Below are 12,117 nucleotides of genomic sequence, written 5' to 3'. Positions count from 1 at the left end.
CCAGATCTCTAAACCCCATGTGCCAGAGAAAGGCTCAGCTCTCCTATGCTGCCAACTCGACTGTTTCATCTGTGAAGCCTCTTTGAGGGGTACGACTAGTGTTGGCTACAGGGTCTGGGAAATCTGGCTTTTATGGAAATGAATCTTCACCCTGGGATGGGGACGTTCAATGCAGCCACAGCGGGCCGTGTGTGTGCACACCACGAGTGCTCTGGAAGGCGAGGGAGGGCACAGCTTTTGTCTTCTGGAAACTTGGGCCGGAAGTCACGGGTAGCTGTTTGGCTATTTTTTTCCCTTTCTTTCTTCCTTCATTTTTTCCCTCCCTCTCTTGTACAGGAACAGGACAATCCACAGGAGGGCCCTGCTTCCCAGCAGGACATTCCCTCCACACTGTCTTCAAGATGGGAAATTACACAGAGAGGGTTTAGCTCAGTGGTGGAACCCTAGCCTGGCATGGAAGACAATAGGGTTCAATCTCAAGTATTAAAGGTGGGGGGAGGGGAGTGAAGCCTATGATTCTCCTAGTGAAGATCTCCAGGCTGCAGAATAGAATCCTACACATAATCATGGAAAAATTTTGAAAAGCCCCAAGAAATTTGGAGGGGTAGCCGGGCAGCCTACTCAGCCAACAGAGACTTGGGGTATCCTGAGAAAAGTGCAGGGCTAGGTCTGGCAAATCTCCCTCCAAGGCAAGTCTTCTTGGCCTCTCTACACTGCCAATGTGGGAAACTGCCCCACTAGATGTCCACAGAAGAGCAAAATCACCCTGGCTAAAAAGGACCCAAGTTGGAAATCCTGGCAAAGGTGGATGGGCATGGCATCCTTGCTTCTGCTTCTTCCAAACTAATGCCAACCTCTACCTGCCAACAAAGGAAACCTCCTCCCCATAGCCAGGGCTGGGGATATGAGGATCAGCTCTGTGCCACCTCACAGACAAATGCCTCTCCTACACCTAAAAGATGGCCCACCCACAAGGCTTCTCCTGGGCCACAATACTGTCCTTTTTCCCCTCCCTCCTCCTCCCAGCACCTCCCCTCCCCCACTGTGCCATTACTGCCATGAGCCCTACTGAGGCCAGCAGCAAATTACTCACGTATTTGTTGTTACTAAGGCTGAAATTGGCTTAAAACCTCGTTGGGGAAGCAGCCACACCCTGAGGAAGACATGGCCAGAACCCAGAGCTTGGGTCTGTCCATGTTCAACCCCCTTTCAGCAAGAGGCCCCAAGGCAACAAAAAGACAGGGGTAACCATATGGCTCCCCTTTTCTCTCGGAACTGTGACCAAAGCCAGCCCGAACCTGCTACAGGGAAGGGAACACCAGATTCTCTAGGGGGGCAGATGAGAAGAAATGGAGCCCGCTGCCTGGTTGCTGATTGGGGTAACACCCAAGGGCAGATGGCACGTCTCATCCCCTGACTTCAAGATCAGTCCCAGACTCAACACCCACCTTTCCCCCACCCAAGCCTTCGACCCACTTGCCTCCTCCTTTTGAAGACTTCTCTTCACTGGGTACCCCCAGCAATCCTGTTACCAAGGCGACAATGATGTCCTATGCCTGGGTGGGACCACAGGTCCCTCCTACCACCCCCTAACTAGGTACCATGCCTGCTGACGTCACTGCTCAGAAATTTATAGCCCAGCACGGGTATTTATAAGGTGGCTCTGGTGTGACCACATATTCAGTGTGGGGCTGGTGGCTATTTATAGGCAGAGGATATACACTTATTACACCCCCTGTCTGTATTCTGGGCCACCTGTTATATAACTGCCATTATGCAATAACGCCCATTATATAATAATTATGCACTAATGGGGATATAATCTTCAGGCATAATGAGGACACACTCCCCAAGGGCTGCACTGGCCGGCCTCCTTACAGGTCGCCTCCAGGGATCTTCTGATCTCTCCACATGACTCCGCCCAGTCCAGGCGAGTCACCAGGTGTCACCCTACTCCAGGCTCCTGCTGTCTCTGTCTCTCCTCTGCCAGTCTGTCAGCGGGCAGCCGTACCCAGACCGGTAGACCAGCTGCAACGCCCTCTCTGTATTCTTTCTTCAGGTCTTGTCCGGTTTCTCATTTCCTCAGCTCCACCCTTGGCCTCTCGGCATCTCTCACTCATCTTTATGCATGAAACAAAGATTTGATGGACTCACTCCTGGAAGTGACGGACGCCTAAACCATTCGTTCTTCCATTCAAAGACAGGAAGCCTCCTGGACCATTGGTGAGGGTCTGCTTCACATGCTGAATGCCCACCCTCACCCTCTAGGAAATACCTGAGAAGCTGGCCCAGAGGCCAGATGCCTGGAACAATGGGCCATGGGTACAAAAGCAGGGAGTGGGAAAAGTTAAGGCTGCAGTGGGACTCAACGGAGCCAATTCAATTAGCCCAAACATACTGTCTGCTCTTAAAATAGATCTCTCTATATTTAAAAGTTACTTGATATATGAATTGATGCAAAAAAAAAAAAAAAGAAAGAAAGAAAGAAACGCACTGACAGGGATCTGTGAGTGAGGTTCTCAGGCTCGGGCTCAGGAGGATGCTTTGGGTAGGCTGATTCTGACACTTCTCTATTGTTGAAATTTTCACAGAATGTTTTGCTACTGTAATAAAAAAAAAAATCAAATACAGGGTTAAAAAAGAGTCCTGCTAAGACCCTGTTGTGGCCGCTGTGGTGTCTGAATCCATGCAGGAAGGAGATTCTGGGATGGGCGGGCTCACCATACAGCCCTGGGTCAGCCCAGCTGAAGATCCCCTAACCCAGTCCCTAGATCAGCACCTGGGGAGACAGGCTCAGGATTCCCATGGGAGTAGGGAAAGACAGGGAACACAGGCTGGAGACCAAGCCCCAGACTTATTCGCCCAGAAGTATGCTGTGCATAAGGGAAAACAGCATAGGGCACACAGAAAATCACCAGGGCTCAGTGCTGCAATGTCCACACTAGACAGGTAAAGAAGGGCCTGAACTGGAGGAGAGGCCAGAGGTAATGGCAGGTGACATTCGATCTGAATACCTTTCTTCCAGGTCACAGGTTCTCAGCTGGGAGTGATTTGACCCCAGGAGACTCTAGGAACTGCATGGAGATTTTTTTTTTAAACACCTGAGGAAATGGGCTGTGACTGGCATTGAGGGTCAAAGCCAACAATGCAGCTCACCCCCTACGGTGACCAGTATGGTCCTGCATGACACAGAATAACCCGGCCCAAATGCCAAGTGTCCATAGCTGGAAACCCTACTCTAGGAGAGCTGATTTCTGAGAGGCCCTGTCTTATGGCAGAAGCAGAGGGAAATCTCCAGCTGTGGTCACCCTGTCTCAGGATGCAGACCTCAGCATGCTGAATGAGCTTTTATGTGTAGTCTTGGAATTCTCAAACTTCAAGAAAGGGATAAAGGGCTGGGGGTGTAGGTCAGTTGTACAACTCTTGCCTAGCTATGTGCAGGGGTCTCGGTTCTACTCCTAGCACTGCAGACAAAAGAAGGAGAGGTGACTTACAGATTAACAAACTTCCAGCAATCATCTGGTTAAGTTGGATAATTCATTTTTATTTTAAACTAAGATTCCCAGTAGACTCCCAGGAAAAGGGTGTGGCGGTGCAAGGATCAGGAATCCAAAATCCTGCCTGCCTGGCCCTGAGCCTGGACTTTCTGCACATTCTACCTGTGCAGGGCAGGCCAGCAGCCTCTCCAGCAGGCCGTGACGCAAAGCCCAGCTGGCCAGACAGCCTGGTCACCATTGGCCCCTGCCTGCCTGTGCTCCTGCTCCCTCTCCAGGGCAGAGGCAGGGAGCTACAGCCCACAGCTGGGAGGGAGGAGGCCACTGCGCCCGGTGACAGGGCCAGGTGCTCAGTAGCTGGGAGAGCCCTTGAGATGAGTCACAATCTGAGCTCTGGCTCCTCCTAGAGAGTAAGGGGACCACGGGCATGAACTGGCTCCTGCAGAGACCCTCTAAGCATTCTCTTCTGAGACTCTATCAAGGCCAGTAGCCAAGGCAAGTTGAAGGAGCTTTGAGGTCTTTCGGCTCAGGTGCTAAAGAGCCCAGATTCCAGGTTGATGACCTGTGGGAAAACTCATCCAGTGACCTGAGTCCCTCACAGACATCTCTGTCTGGAGTCCTCTCTTTGTAGGGCAGATATAATAACACTTGTCGCACCATCGTGAAGAGGAAGTCCGCTCCAGCAGGCTGAAAGGGCTTGGTCAGCTGACAAAAACAAGCTAAGTCCTTACTATCTTTCTAGGGTCTGCAAACCTTACTTGTGTAGGTCAAGGTGCCAGGTAGGCAGGCTGTCTTCCAGAAACCTCCCTGGTCTCTAGGTTTGACTTGCTTGTTCCTCACTCCATACAGCGACCCCTGTATGCATCACCTGAGTCCACACACACCCAGTCAGGGGCACTGATTTAAAACTAGAATCCATGGAGGGATTTCGATGGAAATAGGGAAGTGTAGGAGGGGCTGTCTCCTTCCTCTGGCAACAGGGGTAGACTGAAGTTTCTAGATGTCCTCGAAGGACTAATAAATGAAGGCCTTGACCCTAGGGTGGCAGCAGTATGCCATGTCACCACTAAGACATCAAAAATGGGGAAAAAGAGCCAGAGTGTCCCCCACTGATGAGCTATGGCAGCTGGTGGAGGGACAAGTCATTTAGGAGACAAACCCACAAAGGGCAATCCCAAAATATATATACTTCTTAAAATCCTCAGAGCAGCTAGCAAATTAGGTATTAGTATCCACCTAGACAAAGTAAAGAACCCAGGCATGTGGGGCCCGGGCAGTGGGAGGGGGCAACAACAAAGCATCGTCCAGCCAAATCTCCCTACCCCAGTCTCTCTGCCTTCTGGGACCCTGTTCTAATGCCAACAAACCTTCGGCTCAGATATGCTTAAAATGGCGACGGCGGCCTGCAGGGCCCGGCGTTTGTCGTGCTGTTTTCCACGGTGCCCTCAGTGCCAAGAAAAACCTATCATCAGAAATGCCATCAGCTATATTTATCTATCTCTCAGCCCCCCAGCCTCCTCCTCCCGTCTGCCAAGCAGGCCCTGCAGAGCCCCCCCTCACCCAGTGGGAATTCATCCATGCTGCTAATGCCCAGGACCACCTGCCCGAGCCTCAGTCTCCTCTGCACCCTTCCCAAGCCCCAACAATCACAGGAAGCACCCTAGCCCTTCTCACTGGGGTGCCAAGAAGTACTCACATGGCTTTTGGGTACAGCTGACAGGAACTGGCCTGGGTATCTCCCGTCCCCAACCTTGGGTAAGGATGACCCTCCATCTCTTTTTAGCCTCAAAACTCGGCTCACAGGGCCTCAGGGATGTCAATCTGCCCCGAGCCTACACAAGCAGTAGGCCTGGTATCTGGGCACCATTCCCAGGAAGATGCCTGGCCGCTGGATAGACCTAGCCCTCCACTCCTCTCCCCAATGGGGAGTGGGAAGTTCCGGCCTAGATTCTGAAGCATGGAGAAATCCTGAGAGATATGTGTGCTACAGGACCCCCACCTTCTTCCCATTCAACTGAAGAGGAAGTGGTGGAATCTGGGAGCCAGAAGGGGAAATGGCAAAGTTAAGATTCATAATTCAGGACCACTCGAATCCACAGCCACGGAGAACTCTGCAGACACTGCCAATAGGTCACATCCCGTAGATCTGCAGCAGGCCTTCTGACCTTCCTCTTCCCTGGCAGCAGGCCCCAATCTGAGCTTCCTACCCTTGGGCCTAAGCACACGAGAACAGCAGGGTTCATCAACAACTGTGTCCTAAACTCGGTGCCCCTCCCTCCCACCCGTATACCCCCAACACAGAAAGTAATTCCAGGGAGCAGGCTCCTCTGAGAATGAAGCAACCCAAATAAAAATTTTAAAACCCAGAAGCTCTTTCTCTCCTGCCCCCTCCCCCTCCACTGGCAAATGAAAACAAACAAGAAATCAAAGAGGCCTTTTGTGTGAGCACCGCGCTGACACGGCTGGGGCCTTTGAAAAGACTTCTGAATCGGACACTGAAGGATAAAATAACTGAAGCGTGGCAGCTCCTGAGACGGGGGTGGGGGGTGGGGGGGGTGGGGGTGGACACGGGACTGATGGGGCAGAGAAAAAGAGGGGTGGGGAGGCAGATACCTTCTGCAGGCAAAAAGGGGGACACTAGCTGTCCCTTGTGCCCAGCTGCCACAGGATACCAGATTGGAGAAAGAGCCTGGCGCTGGCCTTGCTGCTCACCTGGCCAGCTCCTCCTCTGCCCCTGGCTCTGCAATACTAGAGGGTGGGCAGGAAGGGCTCTGATCCTCTTCCTAAATCTGAGAGCGAAGATGCCCCCAAAGATGCTCTTCAGGACTTGCCTTCCTTCAGCATAGATCACTGTAGGCTCATGTCTACACCTTGGAGCTTTCTAGAAGGTGTACCCAGGCATTTACCATACAAGAGAGATTCATTCTTGGAGATCTACAAACTCCTGGGCAGGGATCTTGCTCCCAGCAAGCATTTCACGAATAAAGGAAATTCTTCCATCCTTTGGCAATGCCAAAAAGTAAACCAAGTCCTCAGGAAGTCCCTCTGTGTGTATGGCCCCTGGGCCCTCTTGCTGTAGAGTGGTCCATTTCCTCTGGGTTGGCGATGGGAACGCAGCTGGTCGCCATGCCTGTAATTATGGGCTTGGCTGTCCAGCCCATTCTGGCTTGCTCACAGTCCATGCTGATGGCTGAAGCTCAAACAGGGCTGGTTTTCTTTCTCCTATGCCTCAACTTCAAACTCAGCCACCACTGATCCCTGTGCTCTGGAGGCAGCAGCAATGCTGACTGGATAGGTGGACAGGGCTATGGACAAAGGGCATGGGAACAGATGGTCTGAAAACAAGGGTCTGAGAACAAGTTCAAGCTTTAGATCAGGGATACCCCAAAAGAGGCTGGCCTGAGCCTCCTTATCCTCCCATGCCAAACACAAGTAAGCACCCCAAGTCCCATTAAGAGACACAGAAGGGAGTCTTTTACTCCCATTTCCTACATGGGGAGCAGGAAATGTTTCTCACTTTCCTCCCATGCTTCTCTCTACTTTATTCTGTTATACTAAATAAATTCTTGCTAAAAGAGAGACAGACAGACAGAGACAGAGACAATCCAGAGCAAAGGCCTTGCATGTAGGCACTGTGCTTGATTTATTACGCTAGCTGTTACTATGCTACAGTTCCTAGTAATCGGGAACAAGGAGCTCTGCATTTTCAAATATCCCTAAGCCCAGCACATGATGTTGCAGGAAGGCCCAGAAAACTATGGTGTTGTCCTGATTGGCCGGGATCGGACCATGCCTGGAATTTCTTTTTTTGGGGGGTCCGGTCATGGGACCTGAACTCTGGGCCTGGGCACTGTCCCTCAGCTCTTCAGCTCAAGGCTAGCGCTCTACCACTGGAGCCACAGAGCAACTTCCGGCTTTTTTCTTTTTGCTTATGTGGTGCTGAGGAATCGAACCCAGGGCCTCATGCATGCAAGGCAAGCGCTCTACCACTGAGCCACCTTCCCAGCCCCATGCCTGGAGTTTCTGAGTTCAATTCTAAATACTCCAGTGTAAGAGGAAATAGGATAAATCAGACTCTGGTGGCCTGTAATCAATCCTAGCTACTCAGGAGGTTGAGACTTGAGGATCGAGGTTCAAAGTCAGCCCAGGCAGCAAAGTCGGTGAGACCCTTATCTCCAGTTAACCACCAAAAAGCTGGAAGCTGAGTTGTAGATCAAGTAGTAGAGTACTAGCCCTGAATGAAAAAGCTAAGGGACAGTGCCCAGGCCCTGGATTCAAAACCCAGTAGCTAAGTCCAGGAGGTTGACATAGGGAGAGCAAGGTTTAAAAGCTGTAAAAGCCTTGCGCGCACGCACGCACACACACACACACAAGAGGGTTTAGGACAAACCAGTTGGGCCTCAGAGGGTGGTAAGAATGGCAGGGACACTAGGAACTATGTCAAAGCAGAGGCAGGTGGGACTAGAGAAAGGCTTTCTGGAGATATGTGGAAGGAGGCATTGATTTGCCTTTGGGCGAAAGGCTGCAGTGTTACAGAGAAACACGGGCTCTTCCTTAAGTCAGAAAGCAGATCAACAAGTAGAGGGGAAGGGAGATGTGCTGGAAAATCCTAACCATACTAACCATAGCCACTGCCATCCATTGCTGGTCTGCAGTGTGCCAGTGTTTGACCTATGAGCTGGCTCCACTGCTCGAAGTCTTCCTTAACCTAGACAACACACAATGATGTTACAGCCACCAAAGCTGACTGCACCATGGTGACATTGCGTGTCAATACTCTAAGGGGGACCCTCTGCTGGGTTAAAAGACAATCCATATATTTTGTTACTGTTCTAAGTGAGTTCCTAGGCCCTGTGGTCTTTGCCAGCCCTAGCACCAGATGGCGCTGCCTCCAAGACACAGACCAGTGGCATTTATTTCTGTGCCTTGAGATAGGAGGGCATGGATGCCATGGTAAAGGGTGGCAGGGTTGTTCAAGCTACCAGAGGCCCCTCCCGTACATCAAACTAGAGCCCTCAGACAAGCAATGGCTTGGGGGACACTTGCTACCCCTAAGCTGGGAAGACATGGCACAGTGATTCTTTCCATCCTTGAGAAGATCACGGATAAGGAATGGATTCATGCTGAGTGCTGTGTTGAGTGGGAAGCTCGAAACACACTCCGTGAACTTACTGAGATGGGTAACTCGTCTCCTGCCACAGGTGAGGCCAGGAACAGAGGGAGGTGGCAGGCCAAGGTCCTGCTAGAGAAGCCACTGACCCACCCAGGGCAGCACCGCCTACAGAGGCTGCACGGGAAACCAGACATGACAAATGACTCGGTTCTGTCAACAATATAAAAAACTGCCAGAAAAGAAATCAAGACCGGGGGAGAGGAAAGAGGACTATAAAAACAACAGTGTAGCTGGGTAACAGGGGCTCACACTTGTCATCCTAGCTACTCAGGAGGCTGAGATATGAGGATCGTTCAAAGCCAGCCCACCCAGAATAGAGCGCTACCCTTGAGTGAAAGTGCTCGGGGACAGCGCCTAAGCCCTGAGTTCAAGCCCCATGACTGGCAAAAAAAAAAAAAAGAAAAAAAAGACAATGACCACTTAGAAATGGACCAACCATGGCAATTCATGATCAGCCTTAGCTAGGTCCCAATTCAGACAAACTAGAACGAAATCGTGATGCTTGTTGGGAAGACAAGAACATGAACTAGTTATACACAATAGTGAAGAAAGACAGGCACCCGTGGCTCAGGAGGCTGAGATAGATACCAAGGTTTAAAAGCCAGATAAAGTCCTCAAAACCCTTTATCTACACACTAGACAGGAGGCATGCAGGCCTCAAGAAAGCCTATTGTCAACTCAAGGCCCTGAGTTCAAACTCCGGTACAGCATGAAAGAAAGTGGGAGAGAGAAAGTAAGGAAGGGGAGAAGGGAGGGAGGGAAATCACTGAGTTTTCTTGGGTGCAATAACAATGCTAAATTCAGTTTTTCAATAGTTGTTCTCTGTAGAGATGACGGCTCTGACCTGGATCTCCTTCTAAAAGCCCAGAGCTGGCCCTGATTCTGACTCCAGTGGCTGCTGGCACTGGTGACCGTGAGGGGGCAGGACGGGTCTCCAATGACATCTGAAGCTCCTGGTGAAGGAGCCTGGATAAAGGAAAAGGCCACCTCCTGAAAACTCAGACCGCTTCCACAGCGGCCCACTGGAAGGACTTGACGGAGAGAAGCTGGCAGTTCCATTCTGCCAGCCATTTTAGTATTGTCCAAAACATTCTGGTTTTCCTTCTTTGCCAAGACTGAGGGCCTAGGAATCAGGGAAGAGCTAGTGGCACCAATCCCCCCTTGAGAGAGCTGATGCAAGCATTTTGGAGATAGTCTAGCTCGGCTTTCTGACCCTGCTCTGCCGGCCCTCTTTAAGCAGAGGTCTCTTGCCCCTCACCCTGCTCCAAGACACTCCTTTTGGATGAAAGAACATCACCAGCACCTGCCTCAACCTCCCCTGTGCGGACAGATGCTACAAAGAGAGGCCCCTGCAGAAAGCAGCCCTCTGGTAGGCTCTTGGGCTGAACATTCTCGTGCATGTGCCACCCTTACGTCCCTTGTTTCCTCTCAAGTGCATTCTCTGGGGTACCACAAGGCAGGGCTCATGAGGGCCCAGTGTGACAGTGGCACCGTGGTGAAGCCACATCTCCCCACTCCCCAGCAGGTCAGGCTGACTGTTGTCAAAACCAGCATCACCAGTTCAGGTTCAGCCCAGACTGGCTCCTCTGCCACTCATCAGGTTTTAAGGGAGCTCTCACCTGAGTGGGGACCTGGCCCTGGCCCAAACTGAACTACACTGCTGGCTCTGTTAAGTGTGCCTGGGGGACACAGGCTTAGATGGGGTGTTGCCAGAATGCCAACACCATTTTGTGGCTCAGGTAAGGACAAGGTGTTTCCTAACATACCAGGTGGCTCATGGAGAAAGACATGTCACTTTGTGCCACCCAAAGACCAGCCACCCAACTCCAAGGAATGACAAGCCATGAGGCCCATAGGTGGCCCAGCTGTACCATTACCCCTACACTTACTTCAGAAAGGCACACTCAAACCCTAGCCATGCCAGTAAGAAAAATCTGACACTATCTCAACACTAGAGCCTGAATGACCAAAAAGACGTCCTCAGATTCCCTACTCAACCTTAGCCTGGCCAGAGGTATCCTTGGCCATGGACAAGCGACGGGAAATGAATTCACTCATATTCCTGGACAAATGATCTCATTAGCTGGGGGGGGGGGCTTACTTCCCCTGACACCTGCCTGGTCAGCCCAGGAGGCTAGCCAGGAAATGGTCTCCTTCATCACACACACTGAGTCCTACCTCACAGCAGTCAAGTCTGTTGTGTGCACACAAATGAGGGGTGACTTTTTGTTTCCTTCCTTTCTTTCCCCAAAAGAAACATAGAACTGGGTGCCAGTGGCTCACGCCTGTAATTCTAGCTACTCAGGAGACTGAGAGCTGAGGATCACAGTTCAAAGCCAGCTGGGGCAGGAAAGTCCATGAAACTTTTATCTCAATAAAAAAGTCCAGAAGTGGTGCTGTGGCTCAGGTGGTAGAGAGCTAGCCTTAAATGAAAGAAGCTCAGGGACAGCACCCAGGCTCTGAGTTCAAGCCCCAGGACTGGCAAAAAGAAAAGAAAAGAAAAGAAAAGAAAAGAAACAAAGGAAGAAAAGGACCTGTTACTGTCCTTCTTTGTGACAGATCCTGAAAGTCACACAGGGCCAGTGCAGGCATAGAAAGATCCATAGAGGTAAAAGAGCACAGGGCAGTGTCCATTGCTTCCAGCCAGTCACAAAAGCCACCTCTTAGAATAAGACAGAATGAGCAAGAAAAGAGACCTTGAATGCTACTCTGCCTTAGGGCTCTCCAACATATACTCAGGGCTGTGCTGACTCTCTGTAAGAGAGCTCATGTTCTTGAAAGCACACCCCCTACACCCCACCAGTTTTTCTTCTGGAGCCAGTCATTTCTCCCAACTTCCCAAACGGGTAACCACAGCAATCAGGAGTTGCTTTTCTTTTTCTTTCTTTCTTTCTTTTTTTTTTTTTTTTTGTGAATGGACAGGAAGGAAGACAGAGCCACATATTCACAGGAAAGAGCAGAGCACACGCATGTGTGTGTGCGTGTGTGTGTGTGTGCGTGTGTGTGTGTGTGTGTGTGTGTGTGTGAGTTGAAGTGAAGCCACATTCTCTCCCATGGCAGAGAGGGAGAAGGGAAAGCGCTGGAGTGGAGGAGAGGAAAACACGCATGCACACAGGAAGGTTTGCTAGCCCTCTCATTACAAGTTGGTTGGGCATAATGTAAACACACTTCTGCCTTGCTTAATCACACAGTGCCGCCCGTTTAGGTTTCAAAGGCAGCAGTAAATTGGGCGTAGCTGAGTGGAGGCTAAAAATTAACCAGCCATCTCTGTTTCAATTTGTAAGAAAACAAAAGCGGCAAGAAATCATAAAAAGGGAAAGGGGAAAGGAGAAGGGAAGGGGAAAAAAAGGCATGGGCTAGAGTCCTAACCCAGCCTGACCCAAAACACAGGCTGAGTGGAAACAGAAGAGTAGCCAGGGAAGCACTTGGGACACAAAAGGGAGCAGAGAG

General features: G+C 50.9%; 1 protein-coding gene across 7 annotated transcripts in view; it reads right to left on the bottom strand.

The window, feature by feature from the left end:
• LOC138808796 (nuclear factor 1 X-type) overlaps positions 1-12,117 on the bottom strand; it is a 95,022-nt gene that overhangs the window by 51,579 nt on the left and 31,326 nt on the right. The window lies entirely within an intron of this gene.

Source organism: Dipodomys merriami, unplaced genomic scaffold (assembly GCF_024711535.1).
Source record: "Dipodomys merriami isolate MVZ:Mamm:240054 unplaced genomic scaffold, mDipMer1.0.p SCAF_477, whole genome shotgun sequence".
NCBI lineage: Eukaryota > Metazoa > Chordata > Mammalia > Rodentia > Heteromyidae > Dipodomys > Dipodomys merriami.
This window is presented reverse-complemented; position numbering and strand designations above follow the sequence as displayed.